Source organism: Bos taurus, chromosome 11 (assembly GCF_002263795.3).
Source record: "Bos taurus isolate L1 Dominette 01449 registration number 42190680 breed Hereford chromosome 11, ARS-UCD2.0, whole genome shotgun sequence".
In the NCBI taxonomy this organism is placed as follows: Eukaryota; Metazoa; Chordata; class Mammalia; order Artiodactyla; family Bovidae; genus Bos; species Bos taurus.
In genome coordinates, this window is record NC_037338.1 from 68,351,938 (window position 1) to 68,378,231 (window position 26,294).

A 26,294-nucleotide genomic window follows, 5' to 3' on the forward strand; every position below is an offset into this window, starting at 1 on the left:
TTGGAGCCCACAAGTCATCACTGCCCATGATCACACAGATCAGTAGCTATTGTATTATCATCTCTGGACTCCTGCGGCAGGGGGGGGGGGGGGGGGGGGGGGAGTCCATAATAATACCAAGACTTTTTTTTTTTAATAATACCAAGATTTTTTTTGCAGTGTTCACTATGTTGACATTTGTACTAACATAAAAGCAACAGGAGATAGAACTGCTGGGGCCTTAACGCAAATCAACACAGTCATATTCTTCATTCCCAAGCACTTCTGTTTTAATAAAAAGGTCAATTACACCTAAGAATGTCTACAATGGAGCAATAATTATTTATCTTATTAAAACATGACCCTTGAGTATACATTTTGTTAGAGTCTATGCACAAACCACTTGTGCTGAAGTGCTGAATGCATTTATGTTATTGTTTGCATGGAGAGCTAAACTACCTGCTTTTGGGGGGGAACATCCTTTTTATTAGAAAGAACGATTGACAAACTTTGATAATACAGACGGGTAATGGAAGATGTGTTCTCAAAAATGAATGAAGTGAGCTTGTCAAATCAAGAAACTGCTAGATTTTTTGCCGATAAAATTTGAGCTGTCAAGTGAAAACTGTTGACAGAATGAGCTTGACAGCTTCCCAATATCTAGACTTGGTGATGAAATTAGTGGTAATAACAACAAATATGGTATTACGAACTGAAATGTGTCTACATTTGGAAGATTTACATAAATCACTGAGCCATTATTTCCAATGACCAATGCACGATGTTAGAAAATCAGGCATGAATAAAAGACCCATTCAACGCACAAGACAGACCAACAGACTTTAATATAGCTGCTTTTTAGTCACCAAGAAGTGTCTGACTCTTTGCAACCCTATGAACTATAGCCTGCCAGGGTCCTCTGTCCATGGGATTTTCCAGGCAAAAACACTGCAGTGGATTGTCATTTCCTTCTCCAGGGCATCCTCCTGACCCAGGGATCGAACTCATGTCTCCTGCACTGCAGGCGGATTCTTTACTGCTGAGCCACAATGAAGCCCTAATATAACCGAGTATGAGAAATTCACTGATATGGTTTCAGATCTCACACTGCAACTAATCTCTCAGAATATGCCATCTGTCCAATTCTGGTGACATATCAAAAAAGATCAAGGAGTAGGAAATGGCAACCCACTCCAGTATTCTTGCCTGGAAAATTACATGGGCAGAGGAACCTGGCAGACTACAGTCCAAGGGTCCACAAAAGAGTCGGACATGAGTTAGTGACTGAGCCCACACACACACAATGTATAATATATAATTTTCACTGCTGTGTAAATGTCTTTATCAAAATATTATGACTTTGAATAAAAAGATATCCACGATTATCTGAAAAGGCTCTTAAAATACTTTTACTTTTTCCAAATACGAATCTGTATGAAGTTGAATTTCATTCATCTACTTCAAGGAAAGCAATATATCATTGAACACAAAAGCAGGCATGAGAATCCAGCTGTCTTCTATTAGGCTATTCGTTAATCAGATTTGCTGGGACTTCCTTGATGGTCCAGTGATCCATGCTTCCAATGAAGGGGGCGTGGGTTCGATCCCTGGTCTAGAAAACTAAGATCCCACATGCTACATGGAGCAGCCTGGGGAAAAAAAACAAAGAGATATTTGCAAAACTATAAAACAATACAACTGTTCTTTTTTCTTTTAGAAAATATATTTTTATAAGAAGTATGTTAACATGTAAAAGATTTGTTACTGTTATTTTAAAATAATAAACTAATTTTAAAGTTCAAACAAAAGTATTTAAAGCCCTCAATACTTTTAAAGAGCATAAAAAGGGTCCCAAGACCAAAACATTTGAGAACTGTAGATACAGACCACCTGGTTCCTGACTCCCAGTTCTTTGGGCTTGTTTCCAGCACACCTACCCCTCCCACTCACTTCTCCACAGAAAAAGAATTATAAACACCTAAAAATAAAATCAATAACAAAACCTAGCTGAAGAAGAGATAAGGGAGCAGGCAAAAGCTAAAGAGAGAATAAGATACTTTACTTCCCTTCAATATAATGTTCCTGTAAGGCTACACACCAGAGCCTGGGGAGGCAGCCCTCCCAGGCAAGGCTGGGCTCACCCACAGCCCCTCCCTGCCGCCTGCGGTAGCTGACAGACTGGGAGCAGAGGGACGAGAGCAAGTTCAGGTGTGTTATCTCCCTCACACTCAGAAACTGAACTGATACAGCGAGTGATTAAGACAGGTGGGGCCATTTTTTATTAGTCACGATTTACCAGGGAGGAAGCAGAGGTCTGTGCCTTGACTAAGAGCAGTAACTAAATCACAGGTAGGGTCAGCAGCCTCCAGGGCGCGACCCAGGTTTTCCTCCACGGGGCACTCGCTCTAAGATGCCTCCCATCCCCACTCAAGCCCAGAGGCCCACCATTAAGATGCATTATTTTACCTGTAAGTAAGGTCTTTTAAGTCACATAAAATTCTCTTTTAATCTTTTGTCCGTTCTTTTGGGTAACTGGTCTTTTTAATAAGATGAAAATGATCCTTTGTATTATTTTTCAACTACAAAACTAGTTTAAAACTGATTAAAAAGTAAAACAATGAAATAGAAGACAAAAGACATAACACAAAAGCTGGTTATTAGAAAATAGACCTCTAACAAAACTAATCATAAACAAAAGGCATGAGGGCCTTCCCTGGCAGTCCAGGGTCTTAGCTGTGGCATGTGGGATCAAGTTCCCTGACCAGGGATCAAACCCAGGGCCCCTGCATTGGGAGCATGCAGTCTTAGCCACTGGGCCACCAGGGAAGTCCCAGGGGTTTGCATTTTAAAAGGATACTTTCAGAGTATTATTACTATTAGTATCACTAAAAATGTTAACTTCTTCATGATTTAATGCTTCCACTGCAGGGGGTGTGAGTTCCATCCCTGGGCAGGAAATTAAGATCCCATACGGGGCACACCGTGGCGCCCCCCCCCAAAAAAAATTCTGGGAATGAAGAAAGGAAGATTAAATACAGTATATATGGAAAAAACACTGTAAATTTTATGCTAATAATTTTAAGGTTTCTTTACTTTTTATAAAAAATTTTAAATGACCAAAACTGACCAGAGGAGAAGTTAACATTTTTAGTGATACTAATAGTAATAATACTCTGAAAGTATCCTTTTAAAATGCAAACCCCTGGGACTTCCCTGGTGGTCCAGTGGCTAAGACTGCATGCTCCCAATGCAGGGGCCCTGGGTTTGATCCCTGGTCAGGGAACTTGATCCCACATGCCACAGCTAAGACCCAGTGCAACCAGATAATTAAATAAAAACTTTACAAAAAGAAAAAAAGTTAAAATGCAAACTCCTCAGGGCAGGAAGTGCTAGTGAGTTGTTCCTCATCTTTCCTTTTGTGACAAAACAAGAGTTTTGGAGCCTAGGCCTGTCTGTCTGGTTGGAAGGAAAGAGGGTAGAGAGGAGGGGCTGGCACGGCTCTGTGTTTAGCAACCCTGGTCAGCCTGGACTCAGATTATTCCAAGGCTGAAGCTGGCTGCCAGCACACCCCCTGCTGACTTTCCCAAGACTAGCACCCCCAACACTTGAATCTCAGTCCCAGAAGCAAACAGAGTCTCAGTCCCTGGTGGAAACAGAGACATCCCTGTCAATCTGGCCCTGCCCAGCTCCAAGCCCCTCACCCTTTCCCCTTCCCTCCCGTCCCTCCTCCCGCTCTCCTTCCTCCCCCCACCCCCATACTCTGCTGGGTGACAGAGTAGCTCAAGGTGTGGCTGCAGTCGTATCAGGCGCTTCACCACCTCTCTCACTCCTGCCTCCTGGTACTTCCAGCCAGAGGAGCTGTGACAAATAGGTGGAGTCCTGAGGCCCAACCCTCAGCCTGTCTTGGCTCATTTCCCAAACTTATTTCTGAATCTGACGTCAGAATCAGACCAAGAGGTCTGAGGGGTGTGGTACTATGTGTGGTCTGAGGGGTGTGGTACTATGTGTGGTAAAGGGAGATAGTTGTCAAGCTCTGACCCCGGTCATGGAGTTACTGCAAGAGATCTACCATTTACACCTTGCTCTGTGGCCCATATGAATGTCCCATGTTACAGAAGCACTGCTGCTGCTGCTGCTAAGTCACTTCAGTCGTGTCCGACTCTGTGCAACCCCACAGACGGCAGCCCGCCAGGCTCCCCCGTCCCTGGGATTCTCCCGGCGAGAACACTGGAGTGGGTTGCCATTTCCTTCTCCAATGTATCAAAGTGAAAAGTGAAACGAAGTCACTCAGTCGTGTCCGACTCTTAGCGACCCCATGGACTGCAGCCCACCAGGCTCCTCCGTCCATGGGATTTTCCAGGCAAGAGTAATGGAGTGGGGTGCCATTGCCTTCTCCATACAGAAGCACTACTGTGTCTCAAATTTGTTGATGCAGCCAGATAAACAAAAATTAAATCTATTTAAACGCTCCCCCTGGCTTGTGACTGCAGCCATAAAAGACACTTGCTCCTTGAAAGAAAAGCTATGACAAACCTAGGCAGCATATTAAAAAGCAGAGACATTACTCTGCCATCAAAGGTCCGTATAATCAAAAGCTATGGTTTTTCCAGTAGTCATGTATGGATGTGAGAGTTGGACCATAAAGAAAGCTGAGCGCCGAAGAATTGATGCTTCTGAACTGTGGTGTTGGAGAAGACTCTTGAGAGTCACCTGGATAGCAAGGAGATCAAACCAGTCAATCCTAAAGGAAATCAGTCCTGAATATTCATTGGAAGAACTAATGCTGAAGCTGAAGCTCCAATACTTTGACCACCTGATGCAAAGAACTGACTCACTGGAAAAGACCCTGATGCTGGGAAAGACTGAAGGCAGGAGAAGGGGACAACAGAGGATGAGATGGTTGGATGGCATCACCAACTCAATGGACGTGAGTTTGAGCAAGCTCCAGGAGTTGGTGATGGACAGGGAAGCCTGGTGTGCTGCAATCCATGGAGTCACAAAGAGTTGGCCATGACTGAATGACTGAATTGAACTGAAGTGTTACCCAGTCCATACCAGCTTATGACTACTAGTACTACCTTAAGCGACAGACACTAGAAACACCCCCTATATGTGTACACACGTGTCTGTGTGTGTGTGTGTGTGTGCGTGTGTGTGGAGGGGTGAAAATACCTTGGATATTTTAATGAGAGGAAAGGTGACCCCTTTCAGAAAAAGGATAGGAATGACCAGTATACCCAACTAGCTGGGACCAGTTATTCCGAGTTGCTGACACTCTCTTCCACCCCCAGTGAAGATGAAGGCTCTAAGAATGAAGTGTGATGGGGCAGGTGCTGTGGCCAAGTTACCATGTCTCCTTATGGTCTTATCTATGGGGGTGGGAATGGGAAGGCCACAGCACAAAGTTGAGTTTAGGCAGAAAGGGCTCCTTTGTGAACCCTACTAATGATTTAGTCCTGGACTGACTCGAGCCCCTGGCAGCCCCTAAGGCAGGTGCTTCAGTGGACTCCTTACCTTGTTAAAGTCTCAGGAGTGGGATGGGACGTGGAAGGCAGATACTCATTGTGACCTCCAGCTTCTGCTGACTGCCTGGTCTGGAGTGACCAGCCTGTCCAGATAACAGGTGACTGATGCAACACTGACCCTGACCACACCCAAGGCCAGGAACTTGATCAGGCATGTTCAAGTGCATTAATGGACACAGTGGGTTGGAAGAATTAAAATCTGGACCATATCAGATGTTTGGCAGTCCTTACCAAAGTCAGCCTCTGGTGAGAATGTGAACAGGAATCCAGAATCAAAGACCTAAAAACCAACAAGAGACGTGCTACCCCATGGACATTTCCCAGGGCAGGTTGGTATTATGATTTGAAAGGCCCTAAGGAAGGTCCCCAGGTTCCCCTTCCTATCTAGTGAAATGATGCCTAAAATTCACAAATTAGATCCCTCTTCCTTTCCCTGCACTCCCTCTACTTTGGGCAGGGCTGGGTGGAGTTGGATGGAGCTGGGACCAGTGTTATTATGAATTGCTGACACTCTCTTCCACCCCCAATGCAGATGAAGATTCTGAGAATGAAGTGTGATGGGGCAGGTGCAGGAGTGGACAGAAGCAATGATGAGGAACTAACTTTCTAATAATGCCTGCAACTGATTCTATTGACAATCCAGACTTTAGGTCTCTCTCCCTAACCCCACCAAACACATCTAGGTTCACTCTTTGGAAACAGTGAGCTTCTTCTTCAAAGTACCCATCACTTCCTGCCACCCAAGACCTACAAGGTAGGATACTTTCAGGATAGGCTCTATGTAGGCTCAAAGACTAGGTATAAGTGATTAACTCAAAACCTCCCTCTGTGGGTTCCTCTGTATAAATGGTGACATAGTAGAAAGCCTGGTGTATTTTGATGTGATCTGTCAGACTCTTAGAAGTCCTCCTTCCAAAAATATCCTCCTTGCTCCAGACCCACCTGGCACCTAAAATTTCACCATTAGAGGTACTTAAAGTAATTCAGTAGGTCTCCTGGAAAACAAAAAGATTTCCTGATTCAGGGTAGGGGTGGGGGATTAGCAAGGAGAAGTCACCTAAGAACAAATCAGTGGTAGCCTCTGAATTCCTATGCACCACCTGAAGGGTTTAGAGGTAGCAATCCAGTGTGGGAAGAGGAGTTGCAGTGGGGAAGCAGGAGGGTTGGGTCTGAAGCCATTTTTCACAGTCAATACAGGGGTTTCAATTACATTATATATTTATTTGGGGTGGCTTTGGCAAGGGACTGATAAGAGACCTGGGATGCTAAAGACTCCTCCATAAACCATCCCGTGATGCTAACACTGCAACAAGAGAAACAAGCAGAGCTCTAAGACCTTGGAAATCAAGACACAGGAGTCCTGGACTTGGGAGAGGGGGTGAGTGGGTAGGGAGAGAAGGCGGCGCGGCTGGAAGAGAACACCAAATTCAATCCCTCCCCCTCTTGGTTACTTTCCTTGTCAGAGGCAGGCAAACACCCCAAGGCAGGCAAACATTCCTCAGGGTGAGGAATACCCAGGAGGGTCTTGAGTCCTCAGAAATCTCGCAGGGTCCCCTCCCTGGAGGAGGCCTTGAATAGGAGTGCAGGACAGAAGCGCAGGGTGAACTGTGAGCTGGGCTGTCTGGTCACGTGATGCGATCTCTCTGCTTCTCGTCGTGTAATTCTGTCCCCCTCCTCCTCTGGTCTCCCTCTCCTCCTTTCCCCTCCCTCTGCTCTGTTTTCATTTGGTTAAAATAGATGCACACTCTGGTCTTTTCTATTTTTAATACCTAGCCGTTACATAATCCACACTGTAATTGCTGACTTGAAAAAGTACTGGCAACAGTAGAAAATCCCCTGAGTTTTAAACAGGAAAAGGATTATTACAGCACAAAAGCCTTTGGCAGTTTTACTGACTGGTAAACCGTCTGTAGTCGTCACTTGCCAGTGGAAGTCACATGGGCCTTGGGAAACACTCGCCTCATCTCAGGGAAGGCAGGCTGGGGGAAGGGAAGAACCACAGCCTCGGCTGGGAGGGGGAGGCTTTGTGTGGCGAGGCAGGGGTGGGACCGTGCCCTGGAGCTTCTGCTGGGCCCGGTCCAGAGGGGAGCGGGGAAGGAGTGAGCTTCAGGATACCCGTCCCCTCCTCCCAGGACCACCTTTTACTGCTTTTGTTTCTGGTTAAGACAGTCAAGTCTCCAACATCCCCAACCTCTCCCTCATTGACTGCCTGGGCCTTCTTACAGTCTCAAACACATTTCTGGGCAAGCCTGATTTCATAAAGACAAAGGAGCAAGCAAGACTGCTTGTTAATCACACAGATTTGACCCACTCCTCTGCAAGGCTTTCCACAGATTCAGTCAACCACCACACTATTTAATTCCTCAATAAAATGCTCTAACAACAACATAAGCACTAAAGGTTTGATAAAGGGTTTCCCAACCAAATTGAAATTAACTATCTCATTTAAGACAAAAATTCTCGTGTGTTGGTGGTGTGGGTAGTGTAGGAAATACAAAGGAAATACAAAGGGACTGCTTTCCCTGCTTTTGCCAATTCTGCCACAATCCTAACCCCAATAATCGAGGAGGATCAGTCCAATCTGTGTAACTATTCATGTCAATTCATTCCATAAACATTTGCTGAATACCACATGCTGGACTAGTTGTTGGGGATATAACATTTAGCAAAATCACTGCCCTCATAGAATTGCCAGGTCAATGAGGGAGACAGAGACCTTAATCAAAATACTGCATGAACATATCATTACTATGATGATGTATTATAAGGGAAAAGCATAGAACAGTTGGGGCACTTAGAACAGAAAGACCAGATAGGGTCTGAGGGTTCCTAGGCACCTAGGGACTTCAGGGTTCTTTAAATTCAGCATCCCATATTCTTCCCATTCCCTCCTTCCTTCCCATTTTTTCCATATAGAGAAAATAATGCTAGGTTCCTTATGGTCTCACATAGCAAACTAATTGATTCACATAGCAAACTAAAAATTTAGCACTGTAAGACAAAAGGTCATGTTAAGAAAAGCCAAACCACACTTTACAATGAGAACTACACATAATTCATGACATGAATTAAGACTCCATCAGCTGCAGGTGTCAAAAATCCAAATCAAACTTTCAAAATGAAAAAAAGGGGGTGGGGGGAAGCCTAGACCCATGTAAATGAGATATCCAGACTTAGACTAGCTTCAGGCATGATTAGATCTCTCTGGTGCTCGAAAAATGTCATTAGTCTCCATTTCTAGATCTTGCAGCTCAGCTTTCACTTGTCTTGTCTTCAGAATTCCCCCTGAGGTACTAAGATGGTCACCAATAACCTCAGAATTACATACATTCTAGAGGCTTAGCAACCCAGCTGGAAAAGAAATAAGAATTCATTGAGCAATTTCAATGAAAATCCAGAGTCCCAACTGGCCTGAATTTGAGACCATGCCCTTCTCTGACTGGCACAGTCAGGTGTCCTCCACCTAGAGCCAAAGAATGGACTCAACTCCACCAAAACTGATCTCAGAATAGGAAGGAGGTGATCCCTAAAAGGAAAATTGAGGTGCTCTTATCTAAGAAGGGAGAATGATGCTGGGCAGTCGAAGCCCACAATCTCTACTGTCCTCAAAGTTTGTAATTAAGTGGATGTTAAGAAGAAACAACAGGTTCTTCCATCAACTGGGTCTTTCTTCCTGAGGAATGAGCAAGAGTGCTTATTTAGTGTGGCAGTGACTGGATCTGCCCTGTTTCCAATCCAGCTACATGGAGACCTTGGCATCTTTAGGGCACTCCATGGAGTCTTAATATTCGTTGATGTACTTGCTCAGAGCAGTCTTCAAGTCTCACCTCATGAAAGACTTCTCCTTCTCCTCATTCCCTACTCAGTGCTGGCAGGGCTGGGAAGGCCACAGCTCTCTCTGGCTTTGTCAAGTGTCCTCCGGGTCTGTGTAAATTACATGAAAGAAAGGGAACGACAAGCCCTTTGTTGGGAAGTTTTGCTTCCCTTTTGGAATCTGAATTGAAAACGGCTTCCGCTGGGCAGGAAGGGGAGTATCAGGATAGTTTCTGGAGCATCCAACCAACAGACGTCCATAGAAAAGATCTTGGGGGTTGGGGGGGCGGTGGATCACTGTCAAACATTATACAAGCTACACAGCACTACAGCAATCATGTGTTAGCTGCAACCACCGTGTCCACCTCCTTATAAAAGCTTCCTGGACCCCCCTATCCAATACCCTCCCACAATTTCTGCAAATTCCCAGCCACTAATGCTTTTTTCCCTGCCATGGGCTCCGAAATCACTGCAGATGGTGACTGCAGCCATGAAATTAAAAAGACGCTTGCTCCTTGGAAGAAAAGCTATGACAAACCTAGACAGCATATTAAAACGCAGAGATGTTACTTTGCCAACAAAGGTCCATCTAGTCACAGCTATGGTTTTTCCAGTAGTCATGTATGGATGTGAGAGTTGGACCATAAAGAAAGCTGAGTGCCAAGTAAATGATGCATTTGAACTGTGGTGCTGGAGAAGACTCTTGAGAGTCCTATGCACAACAAGGAGATCAAATTAGTCAATACTAGAGGATGCTTTTGAACTGTGGTGTTGGAGAAGACTCTTGAGAGTCCCTTGGACTGCAAGGAGATCCAACCAGTCCATTCTGAAGGAGATCAGTCCTGGGTGTTCATTGGAAGGACTGATGCTAAAGCTGAAACTCCAATACTTTGGCCACCTCATGCGAAGAGCTGACTCACTGGAAAAGACTCTGATGCTGGGAGGGATTGGGGGCAGGAGGAGAAAGGGACGACAGAGGATGAGATGGATGGAAGGCATCACTGACTCGATGGACACAAGTTTGAGTAAGCTCCAGGAGTTGGTGATGGACAGGGAGGCCTGGCATGCTGCGATTCATGGGGTCACAAAGAGTCGGACACGACTGAGCAACTGAACTGAACTGAACTGAAAGGAAATCAACCCTGAATATTCACTGGAAGGACTAATGCTGAAACTGAAGCTCCAGTACTTTGGCCACCTGATGCAAAGAGCTGACTCATTAGAAAAGACCTTGATGCTGGGAAAGATTGGAGGACAGGAGAAGGGGATGACAGAGGATGAGATGGTTTGATGGCATCACCAACTCAATGGACAAGAGTTTGAGCAAGCTCCAGGAGATGGTGAAGGACAGGAAAGCCTGGCCTGCTGCAGTCCATGGGGTCGCATAGAGTCGGACACAACTGAGCAACTGAACAACAAGAGAAGCCATCGCAATGAGAAGCCCATGTCCCTCAACAAAGAATAGCCCATGTGTAGCAATGAAGATTCAGCAAAGCCAAAAATAAATAAAAATAAATGAATACATTAAAAAAAAATACAGCCTTAAATATTGTTTAACCTAAAGGAATCCTCTAATAAAATTTAAGTCAAGATGAATACATCCCAAATTAAATAAGTGAGAACATTAAAAATAAATAAATAAATAAGCAGGGGTCTTTCCTGGCAGCCCAGTGGTTAAGAATCCATTTTGCAATGCAAGGGATACTGGTTCAAACCCTGGTTCAGGATGATCCCTCATACTGTGGAGCAACTAAGCCTAAGAGCTACAACTGTTGAGCCCATACCCTGCAACCACTGAGCCCGCACGCCTAGAGCCTGTGTACCATAAGAGAAGTCACCACAACGAGAAGTCCTTGCACTACGATGCAGAGTGGCCCTGCTCGCTGCAACCAGAGAAAGCCTGTGTGCAGCACACAGACCCACCACAGCCAGAAAGCAAAGTAAGTAAATAGATCTTTTAAAAAATAAATACATAAATAGGAACATTCTGGTCATACTGCTCTGTACTTGCTTTTTTCTTTTTTAGGGGGGTGGATATGAATTTATTTACATTCAGGCCTTACACGGGCATAAAAGTCACATTTTGCGACAAATTTAAAATGAAAACAAAGTTGGAACTGTCCCCAGAAAACTCAGGACCCATACTTTCACTGACCCCTATTTTCACAGTCCTGTGAGGTATACTTGCTTTTTCACTGATACAGAAGCTACTGTTATGTTTTCATAGCCACACAGCATTTCACAGTCCCTACTCACGGATATCTACCAATGCAAGGAACATTCTCATCCAGAGAACACTGTGCTCAAGAATAAGCACTTCTTTAAACGAAACTTAGTTTGCCCCACTGTGACTTGTCTACTTGTATTCTTTGCCCATTTTCTAGAGTCTGTTGTCTTATTGTTATTGATTTTTAGAAACCCTTTATATAGTATAGAAATTAACCCACTATCACATACATCCCCAAACTCTCTCCCAGCCTGTTGACTGTCTTCTATCTTTGCTTATGGTGGCTATGTCACACACTAGTTTCTCATGTTTATGCGGCAAAAGCAATTATGAACAATTTAGAAAGCACTGTCATGGGTGCAATGCACTTGAGGCTCTGAGCCACACAGCCTCTTCTGCTGGGGACTACAGAGCTGTACTTAGTAGGTTCCTGTGGTAAAATGGCTGCGTAAGCAATCATTTTCTGAGCTGTTCATATCTGGTTTTACAGCCATGGTGGTGGTGTAAATTAATCAAGAAAAAAGCAAAAGAAATGTAAAAATTTTACTTGCTTGCTCGTTTTCATCTATTAAGAGGCTTCTTTTTTAAATGTTTGAGTAATACACTAACAATGTCAAAGAAATCCTGAGCCACTGAAAATCCAAAAACATCTTTATAAACAATAATCTGAGTATTTCCAGACCCTTTCAAACTGTGGGCTTTAGGGCATTATTTGCTGTCACTACAGAGGGAAAAAATACATTCCAAACCCCACAGGAATATAAGGCTCAAGAGTCCAATAACTCCTAGTATTTCAAGCAAGAAACCATTAAAGTTTTCCCTCAGCCTTTCACAGAAGATAAGCATTGGCCCCACTCTGATCCCGAACAGTTAAAAAACCCTAGTGGCCAAATGGGATTTCCCTGCGAGAGTACTTGGTCCTTGTTGCTGCAAACTCTGCCTACAGACCCAGTACTCTTGTGGAGGCTGTCCCACTTGGCCAGAACTACCTGCCTCCCCAGTGCTAAAACTCTATGGTATTCAGCCAGCTGTGCAGAAGGCAGGACTAAAAGATGCTTCTGGACATCTTTTTCCTAGTTGAAACCTGACACTCCTTAAGGAACTTGGTTTCTGGACAATGAAGATTCTACCATAAAAATCATCCTTCAGTACCCAGTGGTATCCAAAGGAGAAACAGATGCTCTGTCTCAGTGTTGTTTTATTCCTATAACCTTAAAAAAAAAAAAAAAAAAAAAAACCCTCCCTTGGCCGAGGTCTATACCAAACAACTATGCCCCTCCTCCTCATTGCTGTTAAGTTACTAACCTCTCACTCATCGAGGACTTTGCCTCCTTGATCAGTCTGCCTTTCCACTTCAAGTCAGACCTTCTGCCTGCTCACGATCTCCTATATCCTCCCATCTATAGGACCTCTTTCTCATCTCATCTACAGCTGCTTCTTCAACTTCACTGAGGTTTCCAGCCTCTCGATACCACCTCCCTCATCACTTTGCTGCCTATCAGTCCTCTCCTCAATTCACTTCTTTCTTTAGTCAACAAGATGACCATTCTGCTACAAAATCCAGCTGCCTCCTACTCCAAGTCTTCCATTTGCCCACAGAACACAGCTCCTATCTGAATATGAATATACTCTGCTTTAACCCCCAAGTTGCTGAGTGGGCACTGCTAAAGCAATCATTAGTCATGAGGGCTGCTCCCTCCAGAAAGCTGCTGCTTCCAATATCAGCTGGGTCTTCAGCACTGTTCAGTTATCCTCCCATGTGTCTCCAGATCACTCCACGAGCAAGACAGCTTTTAAAAGACATGCCACTATCCCCACTCTCCCACCTGCTCCTGGCAAATGACCTCAATTTCTGCTGCCCAGAAAACACATAGCCCAACAGAAGAAAAATGTCTCTCCAAAATCTTACCAAACCCTTCTGCCCATCACACCCCTCGCCCCAACACCATGCCCCTCGCCCTGAACAAATGAGACCTGACAGTGCTCAACAGAGTGCTAGCAAAAGGTAGGAAAGCAGTAGCTGGTGGTGTGTGGTGACAGTTAAAATCAGCCATAGCCTTGTCTTTTGCTCAAGTTTAATCTCTCTACCGGTGCTTCGGATACAGCAGACTCTTCTCCCCAGGAGACTTGCTCAACAATTGTTATTCTCTTTTCTGTCTTCAACTTTTCCTTCTCTACTTTTTCCCCAGTGCAAGATCATGCTTGGGTCTCAAAAAATAAATAGACCTCCCTAGATCCCGTGTCCCCCTTCATTAACACTCCTCTCTTCAAACAAGCTTCTTGAAAGAACAGCCTCCCTGACTGGGTCCACCCTTGCCCCCAGCTGCCAGCTGCAGAGATACTACCTAATAAAAGAGAGTGGACTCCTCTTATTTACCAAACGTCTGTTCTTTGAAAAACTGCTTTAGAGATTAGCAAAGAAACCATGAAAAGAAATGCACTGTGTTGCTATTAACTCCGAATTTTAATAATATGAATGAAGAGAATAGATTTCCCTTTGTAATCAACGCCACCTCTGACTAGGGTGCAAGTTTATTTAGTGTTAGACAAACCTGTTTTCACAAAACTTCCCTGATTCTCTAGATCCAAAAGCTAAAAATAATCTTTCCTCTCTGAGTTCCCACAGCATTAGTCTTACACCTGTCATACCTTATCACTTTATATCAAATTATCACATAACTCTACAGTTAATAAGTAATTGATAAATGCGTAGACTTTACAAGTACCTATTATAGACTGGATAATTTTAACAATCAATCAATCTACTCAACCAATTAACTCAGGATCCTTGAAGATCCTCCATGACATTTTGCTAACTTAGTAAAGCTGCCTTCAGTCATTCACAACCTGTAATAAAGGTTTTCACTTATTTAAAGCCAGCTTAAGAATATAAAATACTAAGACATTACCATGTCATTTGGTGTTCAGACTGAAAAGACTAAAGTAAAAGTCAATGGGGGCAGGAATTACCCAATCTGAGTTAACCAGGAGGGTGAGCAGAGCATTCCAAGGGAAGGAACGCATTTTTCCCTCTCTTACCTGAAAAATGGCTCAAGAAATGCTCCTCAAGGAGGGACTGAGACTTCCCCTCACACAGTGTCTGCTTCGCCATTCCTAGACCTCCCGTAGTTTTGTTCATTTCTGAAACAGGAAATTTCTCTAAAAAATCTCCAAAGTTTTTTCTGATGCAAATAACTGCACATTATTTAAAGCACGGAAATTAAATCTGATTCTGGAAAGCAGGTTTAATGCTTAAAAAAAAAAAAAAAAACAGGGTAAATCCTTTTGTGAATATGAAAAATCTCCATGTCCTTGTCTCCCAACCACCCTCAACATGAGATCATCTGTATGAAATTGGTAATTCTCCTAAAGCACAACACAGGGACTGGCGTCAGATACTTCTAAAGTACTGACATTCCTGCGCCCACAGTCCCTCTGAAGAAGCCAGGCTTTAATCCTCACTCAGGCAGAAATATGGGCTTGGAGGACTGTGTAAAGGTAAAAAGGTGGCCAAGAAAGCATGCCAGGAAACACAAGGCAGGGCCAGGTGACAGACCCCGGTCCCCCTGGAGCCAGAGCCAGAACCTCCCAATTTGCTTTAACCTTGTAGAGGGCATAATTTTCAGCCAGGCTAATAATCACCAGGGGCACACAGCCAGAGGCCAGGGCAGGCTGGGTAAGCAAAAGCCAGGGAATGAACCTGAGAGGCTCCTGAATTAGAATCCAAGCAGTGAGGAGGAAGGGTGGTGGACAGCCTCCTACAGACAACTTATAAAGTAGCTGCCTTCATTGAGAAAGATCCAGGTTGCCAACAGGAACTCTCCTACCTCCATGGGCCTCTCACTTGCCCCACAAACCGTCTCAGCTACCTGATTTTCTTTAGAGGGAGAGATCCTGTGACTGTGACTCAAGTCACACTAGCATACTGACTTTGGAAATGTCCCCTCTCTGTGGAGTCATCAGCTTAGAGCAGAAACTTCCCATGGTGCCATTTCCTCCCTCCCTGCTACAAAATCTTGAGTCTTAAGACTTGTCCCCAAGCCACCTAGCCAAGTTATAATGTGAGGCTGCGGGAAGAATGCTCTATACAACTCAGCATGCCTTGGGCAAAAGATTCCTTCAGTCCTTCACACGATCACTCTCTCACTCACTCATCCACTCAATCACCCACTGTCTCCAAGCACTATGACTGCCCACTATGCTCCAAGCACTCAGCTGCAAGGATGCCCTACAGGACTCTTAGCAGACAGCAGTCTGTCAATTGCCTAAGAACATCTCTAAAGTGGACCCTGGTGACCCAGAACTTCTGACAGGAGACAACTGCTTTTTGTGTCTATGCTATCAGGACCAGTTAAACAATTTCATCCCATAAATGTGATTGTCAGTTGGGAAACTGAAGTGACTTAAGAGACGTCTGATTTTCTACTCATTGAAGGCTTTTCTACTCATTGAAGCCGGTCTTCTTTGGCTCTCCACCAGCTAGTGCATACATAAGTAAGTTACCATGTCATTCCAAAACTAAACAAACCTAATGACGTCACATACACACAAAGAGACTCTTTTTTCATGTAATTAGTTAAGCCCTTCCTTCATGGGTCTAAATAAATACGCTTTTATTGTAATGCTCTCAAAAGAATGAAGCCAGAATCTCATGAACTACCAAGTTACCACACAAACTCTGCTGTAACCAAACTGTCCAACCTTACTTAAAATACTTCAAGCTATTTATGAATAGATTAGGACTTTTCCCTCTTGAATTCAATGGAACATCCAACATTCTCTGGTTAGAGGAATGTCAGGGCCTACAAGGGATAGGGGACAGGGCAGTGACTGTGAATACCATGGTGTCTTCCCTGGCTCTCATCTTCCTCCTACCTCTTAATTTTAGGTACCACTATACCCAGGCCACAGCTTTTGCTCTAGTTTTCCCCTCTTTGGAAAATTCATCTCTAAGTGACAGAGAGTGAAGACATGAGAAATGGAATTTGAGGCCTGTATCCTATGGCTCAGTGGGTAAAGAATCTGCCTGCAATGCAGGAGACACAGGAGATGCAGGTTTGATCCCTGAGTCAGGAAGATCCCCTGTAGGAGGAAATGGCAACCCACTCCAGTATTCTTGCCTGAAAAACCCCACAGTTAAGAGGAGCCTGGTGGGCTACATCCAAAGGTTGCAAAGAGTCAGATATGAGTAAGCACACACATACTAGATCTTTGGGCTTCCCTAGAGGCTCAGTTGCAGTGCAGGAGACCCTGGCTCTATTCCTGGGCCAGGGAGACCCGCTGGAGAAAGGACAGGCTACCCACTCCAGTATTCTTTGGCCTCCCTTGTGGCTCAGCTGGTAAAGAATCCACCTGCAATGTGGGAGAGCTGGGTTCGATCCCTGGGTTGGCAAGATCCCCTGGAGAAGGGAAAGGCTACCCAATCCAGGACTCTGGCCTAGAGAATTTCATGGATTGTATAGTCCATGGGGTCACAAAGAGTTGGACATGTCTGAGCGACTTTCACTTCACATACCTTAGTTTGGACTTTACAGGTGGTGCCAGTGATAAAGAACCTGCCTGCCAATGCAAGAGAAATAAGAGACATGGGTTCAACCCCTGGGTCAGGAAGATCTTCTGGAGGAGGATATGGCAACCCAACCCAGTATCCTTGCCTGGAGAATCCCCATGGCCAGAGGAGCTTGACGGAAAGGAGGAGCCATAAGGTCACAAAGAGTCAGAGTCAGACACAACTCAAGTGACTGAGCGAGCACTCATACCTTAGTTTGAGTCCTAATTTTACTAACCGAACTTCAGTTCTATAAAGGAGTAAAAAAAAAATAGCACGTGGTATACAGGATTGTGTTAAATAAACTGCTGCACATAATGGCCTTTGTAAATGGCAGAGAGATTTTAAAATAACGATTACTGCCCAATCCTACCTCTCAAGCTCTGTTCTCAGGTTCCAAATGAGACCAACGCCACATTCCTCTCCAGAGTCTGTCAAGACTGCTGACAGGAAAGGGAGAACCCGGTACGACCCACCCCATCCCCAAGAATTTCAAGGGTGTCAGATTTAGAGCCCCCACTTTCACCTATTAGCTCTCTTTTTACATGTTATTTTTTCTTTAAATGGGAATCCCCAGCCTAAACATTTCCTTTCAGATGTACCTCTAGCCCTTCAAGATCAACCCCAAGAAACAAGTTTGTCTCCTCTTCTAGAAAGAGTGCTTCTCCTTTCCAGTTACCCCTATTTCTGTCATGACGAGCTGTCGTCCAACTTCAAAGGCTAAACAGACACCTTGGCATTATCAGTGACTTATTTTTTCTTCTTTATCCTCTTCCTGCCTGAGAGATGATCAGATCAGTGGTTTCTTCTATGAAGTGCCCTTCAGATTAGTTCTTTTCCTTATAATCCTTCTCCAGCTGATGCCTTATTATTTCATATTTCAGGCCTACGCTGCCACTACAGCTTCCTAACTTGTTTCCCTAACCGCATTTTTCACTTCATTCATTTCATACATTCACACTATAAAACTTTCTACTTTTATCACTATTCATTACCTAGCTCATCAAGGTTAAAAAAAAAAAAAGCCTGGTTTCAGCCCACCCATCACAAGTCAGAATCTATTTACTATTTAATTTCAGATATTGTTATAATTGTTCTATTTTAAAATTTGTTTTTAATTGGAGGATAATTGCTTTACAATGTTGTTCTGGTCTCTGCCATAAAACAACATGAATCAGCCGTAAGTATACTTATGTGCCCTCTCTTTGAACTTCCCCCCACCCTCCCACCCCATCCTCTAGGCTGCCACAGAGCCAGGTTGAGTTCCCTGTGTTACACTGCAATTTACCACTATTTATCTATTTTACATCCAGTAATGTATATATTTCAATGCTACTCTCTTGTTATTTCCTAATTTTTTTAAAGTGACTATTTTTTTCTGAATCAGAAAAGATAATTTGTTAATGCATTGTATGATTTTTAAAATATATCTACATAGTTGGAGAAGACTCTTGAGAGTCCCTTGGACTGCAAGGAGATCCAACCAGTCCATTCTGAAGGAGATCAGTCCTGGGTATTCATTGGAAGGACTGATGCTAAGGCTGAAACTCTAATACTTTGCCACCTCATGCGAAGAGTTGACTCAGTGGAAAAGACCCTGATGCTGGGAGGGAATGGGGGCAGGAGGCGAAGGGGATGACAGAGGATGAGATGGCTGGTTGGCATCACCGACTCGATGGACATGAGTTGAGTAAACTCTGGGAGTTGGTGATGGACAGGGAGGCCTGGTGTGCTGCGATTCATGGGGTCACAAAGAGTTGGACACGACTGAGCAACTGAACTGAACTGAACATAGTTATGACTATATCTCAACTGAAATAGGTTCATATGCTATATATTTTTTCATGCATCTGTTATAGCCATCTTTCTGTGTCAATAATTAAAGATTTACACTTCATGTATCATTGTATGGACATACCACAGTTGATTTGACCAGTCCCTTACCAATGGCTATTTTGATTGCTTTATAGACTCTGTAATAGTAAATTACCTCAAATATGTATCTCTGTACATTTACCATTGGGATGAATACCTAGAAGTTGAATTGCTGGTTTAAGACCATGTGTACCTTAAATCTGATATATATCACCAAACTGAACTTCAGAGAAAATGTATTAATATTCATTCCCAGCAACAGAGTAAAGTTCTTTTCCTCCAGCCCTCACCAGCAATAAATATTTTCTTCTTTTTAAATTTATCAGTCTAAATATAGACTGATAGTGAAAAATGATATCTCATTTCTATTTGTGTTTTCTGGATTATAAATGAAACACCCATTTTCTATATTCTTTATTAATCACTTGTACTTATTTTTCTATGACTTTTCTCATTTTCTTGTGTTTTTTTCCTATTAACTTATAAGAGTTTACAAATTAATAATTTTACACACATTAGAGATATACTGAAAACTCTTTTTAACCAGTTGGTATCTACTTTTTATTTTGCTTATGGTGTTTGTTGTGATTTTTAAAAAACTAATCCACCACATTTTTTCCTTTATGGTTTGTGCCTTTCGTACCACACTTAAAAAACTATTTTCAAGTACACTTATCACTTTATGCAAAAATCTTTAAACTAACACAACACTGCAAATCAACTATACTCCAGTAAAAATTACTTTTAAAAATAAAAATAAATATCAGGTTGGCCAAAAAGTTCTTTTGGGTATTTCCATAAGATTTTATGAACAAACTTTTTGGCCAACCCAATAAGAAGAAATACAAATAAATAAAAGTATTTATCTAGAATTTATTTTACTAGAAGGTGGCAGAGATTTTCTTTTAAATGGTTAGATATTTGTCCTAAACACTATCCTTTCCCACTGAATGTAGGTCCTTTTCTGGACTTCCTAATCTATGCTGAGCACTACTCCCTAATAAGAATTCTTTCCAGTTAGACGAGTTCTTTCATTGCCCACAACAGGTTTTATGTAGGTTCCTGCTTATATCCACATTGTTGCCCTTTTCTCTTATACCTCCTCTGCCCAGATCCTTCAAAGCAAAACCATTTCTGGGTTAAGAAGAAGTAAATGCTATTTAAAACAAGAAATACTTCCAAATGAGAGAAGATAATGTATATGTAAGAGGTTCTACAAATCCTTTGTGTGGCTAAGCAGATGAGCTTTTTATTCAGCGGAGTCCTTCAGTGGATCTTGGCTATACGAGGTGAATTTGGGAGGGAGAGTTAAGAGTTCAATTGCTTTGCATAATAAGAATAAGAAGTATCTGCAGTGCTTAGTAGTAACAGAGTAAGGATGGTTTGCAAAGGAAAGAGAGAGAAGATTGTAAGAGACACCAAGGCCACATACAGTAATAGTGATGGATCTCTAATGCAAAGGTGGGCAAAGTACTTTAAGAGACAGGGAGAGCCAGTGTTAGAATTCAAGTTGTTTACTTTGCTGCAACGTAAAATACTCTCCATTACGCCGAACTTTAACAGTCTGCTACACACTCAAACAAAGGCTTTGAGCTGGGAGATATCTGAGTTCTACCATCTGAGTCAATGTGGATGGAAACAGTAACAGCAACTTGAGACACCAAGACCATCTACAATCTGAACGAACTTAATGGAAGCAAGAACTCAAAATCAGAGTGACCATAAATATAAGAGTTCCTAGGAACATGGTGAATTCTGGGTGAAGGAATCAGAGTTCCCACAAGTTGCACAATGACGCTTTGAGCCAAAATTTTAAAGGAAAAGACAGTTCCAGGCTAACTAACAGATTACACAGGATGCTCAAGTCCTCAGAACCTTTTGAACAGAATCAAAGTGCACAAGGTACATTAGTGCCGAGCAGAAGCAGTTCATGGGGGAGTTGATGATTACTCAACCTGCACAAGAAACAAGCTGCGAATTATTTGCCCCATCCTTTCACCATTGCACGCGCTTCCAAAGAGGTCTTCCGGTCCCTATCCCACCTCAGGTGTCCTTAGTCAACTCTCACCTCTTTCACGAAGCTTCCTCTCGAAGTGTTGTAGCCCTCGGATGCTTCCTTTCCAGAACTTCCGTTTTACTTAAAATCTAAACCTCACATTAACCTTTAATTATTTTTTCTGTTAACTTCTCTATGGAATTCAACTATACATGCCTTGCAGACAAGAAATTTAAGAAAAGGAAAAGAAAAAATAAACAAACCATCTAGACACATCCTAAACGTCTTACATTATACTCAGAGCCTATTAAATTCCTGGTGGGGGATCAGCGCAAAACAGTGATTCAGAAGCAAGTTTACTAATCACCCTGGATGGCGATGCTCCTAAATCACGGAACAAAGGAAGAGGAATAGGGATAAGAAGAAATGAGGGAACAGGGAAAAGAGGATGCTTTGATGAATAATGTAATTTGACTTGGGACATGTAGAGTTTAAAAAGGCTAAGAGCCATCCAGGTTACGGTATCAATAGTGTTTAGTCATCATGAGTCAGGAACTAAGAAGAGAGACTTATGTTGGAGATAGAGATCTGAAAGTTTTTGATAAGCGTAGATGACATCAACCAGGGACAGTTTATGAAGGGAGCAGAGAAAGGGACCAAGGAAAGAATCTTAGGAAATGTCTTCATCATAGGAAAGACTAGTTGGGGCAAGTAAGCCTTCTGCAATTATAGACCAACAAATAATTATAAATACCTACAGACTGATCACTTACTCCTTGAAAGGAAAGTTATGACCAACCTAGATGGCATATTAAAAATCAGAGACATTACTTTGCCAACAAAGGTCCGTCTAGTCAAGGCTATGGTTTTTCCTGTGGTCATGTATGGATGTGAGAGTTGGACTATGAAGAAAGCTGAGCGCTGAAGAATTGATGCTTTTGAACTGTGGTGTTGGAGAAGACTCTTGAGAGTTCCTTGGACTGCAAGGAGATCCAACCAGTCCATTCTAAAGGAGATCAGTCCTGGGTATTCATTGGAAGGACTGATGCTAAAGCTGAAACTCCAATACTTTGGCCACCTGATACAAAGAGTTGACTCACTGGAAAAGACTGATGCTGGGAGGGATTGGGGGCAGGAGGCGAAGGGGATGACAGAGGATGAGATGGCTGGATGGCATCACCGACTCGATGGACATGAGTTTGAGTAAACTCCGGGAGTTGGTGATGGACAGGGAGGCCTGGTGTGCTGCGATTCATGGGGTCGCAAAGAGTCGGACACGACTGAGCAACTGAACTGAACTGAATGACCAAATAACTGACTGACTCTATTTAAGATCTCTAAATGTCCATTACAAGCCCTTTCCCCCTACCTGCAAGTGAACTCACTCCCTGATCTTCACATGGCCTTTCACAGGATGCGGCAGAAATGGACAAGTGACAACAAGCCTTCAAGGCCTCTAAGGTGGGGCTTTGTTGGTAGAGGATGCTATCTGTCGCTGTTCAGAGAACACCAAACCTAAGGGAAGGTTCAACACTGAGCCTTTCCATCTAGTTTATGATTAGCTCAGCCAACTGAGTTAATAAGGCCAGCCAACCAAAGATCTCACTGATGACAGTAAAGACATATATACCAGGGTCTCAAAAGGCCTGAATCAGGAGTCTTAGTGACTTCTATCTGCTTCAAGTGGTCTTTTCCTATCCTGGCTGAGAATAATATTCAGAGGGAGTAACTGGCTTCCTTTTCCAGCTATGTCCTTTGCACTCAGTCATCCACCTGGAAGATTTAAATGAGTCTTCACCTGCAAGACTGCCCTGCCCAGAACATGGGTTTATCTTCACTGAAGGGGTGAAAAAAATTATTATAGTCTGAACTGCCCATGAGCTATAAAAGAAGAGGATTTCATAGGCAAAGTAGAAAACTTATAATGTCATATCCATTCCATAAGAATGAGCTCCACCCACTTAGCACTGATGCCCATATGTAAAGTAAAATCATGAACTAGCAGTGAGACTGGAGGCTAGTGTGGAGATGAACTAGTCCCAGAGTAGGAGAGATGGGGTGCTCAAAAGTGCTACAAAAATCCCGGAAGAGGTCAAAGCCAGGGGGAAAGCCTCAGAAAAGCCCTCTTTCCTTGGATCTAGAAGCCAGTGGTTTCTGTGGCCATGATGGCATCACCCATTTCAACTGGAGGAAAGGAGAAGAGGATGAAAAGTGGAAGAAATAATGTTGCATCCCTACCTTCTTCTCCACCTGGGGCTCCACTCCAGATCAGAGCTGGCCTTACGCAGACACACAGTAAGCAATCAAACACATGATGTGATTCCAGCAGAGAGACAGATGAGTGGCAGGTGCTCAGAGGACATTTGTTCAATGAGGAGCCCCAGGAGAGATTTCCCTACCGAAGAGAATTTTTCTCACTGACTGTCACATTACCTTCACCTAGAATTCCTTCATTTGACGTCCACTGGTTTGGGATAAAGCCTTATACTTTCCGAAACTGTGCCCCACCAAACACTATATTCTGTCAAATTTTAACAAACATTCCTTCAAAAAAAAAAAAAAAGGTTCTTTAGTTAAGTCAGTCTAGAAAATGCTGTATTCTCTATCTCCCTTTTTGAGCTTTATAAATGCATATTAAAAGCTCTTCCTGAGGCAGAGGCAGCTGGAGAGCTAACATGAAATTCAGGACAAGGGCTTGGCTACGTCTAAGAGCTTTGTTCCAGAAGCACAGATAAACAGACCAGCAAGACGTCCAATTAGCCCAAATAGCAGCAGACAAAGTTCAGAGTAGTCAACACGAGGAGATCAGTGCATGGGCAGAACTCTACCTGCCGAAGCCTACCTGTAAGAAAAGGAGAAGGGACCTGGCCTGAAAGAGGCTGGAAAGCAAAGGCCACAGTCCCTGCATTACAGTCCTGGTCAGGGCTAGGGGCTCCTCCAGGGAAAAGCCAAAATACAGGTGAAACGGAGGAGAGGCAGAGACTAGTAGACCAGACCTGTCACTCAGGGCGTATGCCCAGGAGTCCCTCCCTAGAGGGGCACTGGCTTTAAAATTCTCATGGTCAGCAGATCCAACTACACAACTAGATCTTGCATGTGAGGCTGAGGTGGCTGGAGAGAGAGGTAGACATGTGGTATAACCAGAAACTTCCAAAAAGTTGTGCTAATTTCAGTAAGGAACATGATTCATTCTGTATCAAACTTTAGGAGGTAAGGGGTCTAGGGAAATGTGCCAAAAGAAGAAAGAACCTCAGAGGCCTGAATGAAGCCAAAAGTCTGATCCAAAGAAAATGCTCTGGAAATGTGGGTAGAAATGTGGACAGAGTAAAGTTGAAGCCTGAGGATGAACGGCATCCACAAATTCAATTGTGAGGAGTTGAGAAAAGCACTGAGATGTGAGCTGTCAAAGACTCCCTGGGATGTGTGGATTTCAATTACAAAGGCATTTTGAGAGCCTTTGTAAATGGTAAATGAAAAATGAACAGTCAACCAGGAGTGAATTCAATTCAAAACGGTTAAAGATCTGACTCGTAGGTGCTATGCTGGCATCCCTGGCTTAGTTATTTTGGCTCCACAAATCAGTGAACAAGGGGGAACTGCACCTTTGTATTGTTACCTCAAATGCTTTGTCACTGCTTTGGACGTGGCTTATTTTACTTCCTGGTAAAGCCCGATCTCAGCACAGCTCATTGGGAAATCTAGACCAGAAGTTGTCTATGACCAGCGGCCACAGAGGAAGCGCTCTACCCATGTCATCATCAGTGGCTTCTTTTGCGCCATGATTTTACACCATTTCTGGGAAGATGCTTCCTGCTTCCTAAGATCTGTGACGGTCTTATCTGAGGACATCAGAGAAAACCACAGCCTCAAAGGCCCTACATTCCTTGTCACATTCTGCTCGTCAGCTGTTCTCCAGACAACATCATGACTGCACAGCCAGCACACTGGTGGGGACCACTCTCAGCATCTTGTCTTTCCTCAGGCAAAATTGTAAAGAACACAAAATGGTTCTTGGGGACCCAACTTCTCCTTTCAGGGCCCTAATCTCAATTTCAATGGTGAATCCTTCCCATCACTATGACTAGGGGCACAATGCTTTCTCCCCTCTGTCCCTGCCTTAGTCTAGTTCTCAGAAATCAATCATAAGAACTCATTCATACTTTCACTTACATGACCGAGATGTTTCATAATCAAACCCTTTTCTGGAGTCTTTTCATAGGGTCTCAAAAAGCTTACATCAAGGGGAGAAAATGTCACTGGTAGAATTCCAAGCAATAACAAATAGTTGAGAAAAGTCTTTGAGGGGCAAGACGTATTCTTGGTGCCCCCTGAAATTCTATCACTTGACAGACCAGCCCTGTCTCTTCTTACTTCATCACCTGACACTAAAGCTGTCTCCTCTGCCAGCCCAGAGGCCAGGCTCCCCTGGATCTGGGCCAACACTCATCGCCATCTGGTCTCCCTTGGAAAGGCAAAAGAGAGACACCTCTTGTTTACTCAGTAATAATTCACTGTAATAGTCATGTAACAGGTGCCACCAGCTCCCAATACATGCAGTAAGGCCACACCACACCCTCATCTCTGCCGCCATCATGGCTTATTCCCTAGAACACATGAACAGATTTTATTTGGATGACAGGAAGGCCCTCTTAAACTGTACACCAGTGTTACCAGTGGTGTTTTGACAGTGTAAGTTACACCACAATGAAGACCTAAAGGTAAAGAACAAAGGCTTTTTTTAATCCTTCCCTACAGTCAACTGGTGACTTTCCCACATAAGTTGTTGCAGCACATCTATATACAGAACCCAGTCCTATTCTACCAACAGGGTGCTCTGGCTAAACACGTCTAAACAAGCAGAACTGTGAAGTAAAGAAAGGTGGCATCTCCCCTTCTTCTCTTCCTTCCCCACCCTCCTTTCTCAAATCTTGTCAGAAATAGAAGAGTTCTATAAAAACAGTGTGGGCTTTGGAACTGGACAGACCTGAGGAGAAATAAATCCTAACTCAGCCTTTTATTAGCTGTCTGATCTTGGGCAAGTTACCTAACTTCTTTGACTTTCAGTTTGCCCATGTGCAAAAATGGAGATAATATTTCATTGATTTGCATTATGATAACTAAATGAAAAAATATACAAAAACATATAATTTATGTCTGGCTCTCCAGAGATATGTTTGTTCTTCCCAATCTGGGTCAGTACATACCTGGTCCCTTCATGTTCCTTTCTGGTTGTCCAAGGTGTGTGCCCCACACAAACTTTCCCTTCCTTTTCCAAAACCCTATCAAAGTTCCCATTCCTCACAAGAGCTGATCTAAATCACACTGCTAAAA

General features: G+C 43.4%; 1 long non-coding RNA gene across 14 annotated transcripts in view; it reads right to left on the bottom strand.

Annotated features, from left to right (window-relative positions):
- Positions 1 to 244: 244 nt before the first annotated feature.
- LOC101905499 (uncharacterized) overlaps positions 245 to 26,294 on the bottom strand; it is a 58,449-nt gene continuing 32,399 nt past the window's right edge. For 11 of the 14 annotated variants that reach the window (XR_009496489.1, XR_009496488.1, XR_009496486.1 and 8 more), the window contains 2 exons: positions 5,494 to 9,428; positions 806 to 1,628 (listed from right to left, as the gene is read on the bottom strand). This is a non-coding gene — a long non-coding RNA (uncharacterized lncRNA). Of the gene's footprint in view, positions 1,629 to 2,445; positions 2,578 to 5,493; positions 9,429 to 14,583; positions 14,796 to 26,294 lie in introns of all 14 variants that reach the window. The other 3 variants (XR_003037228.2, XR_009496485.1, XR_009496487.1) reach the window with 2 other exon arrangements.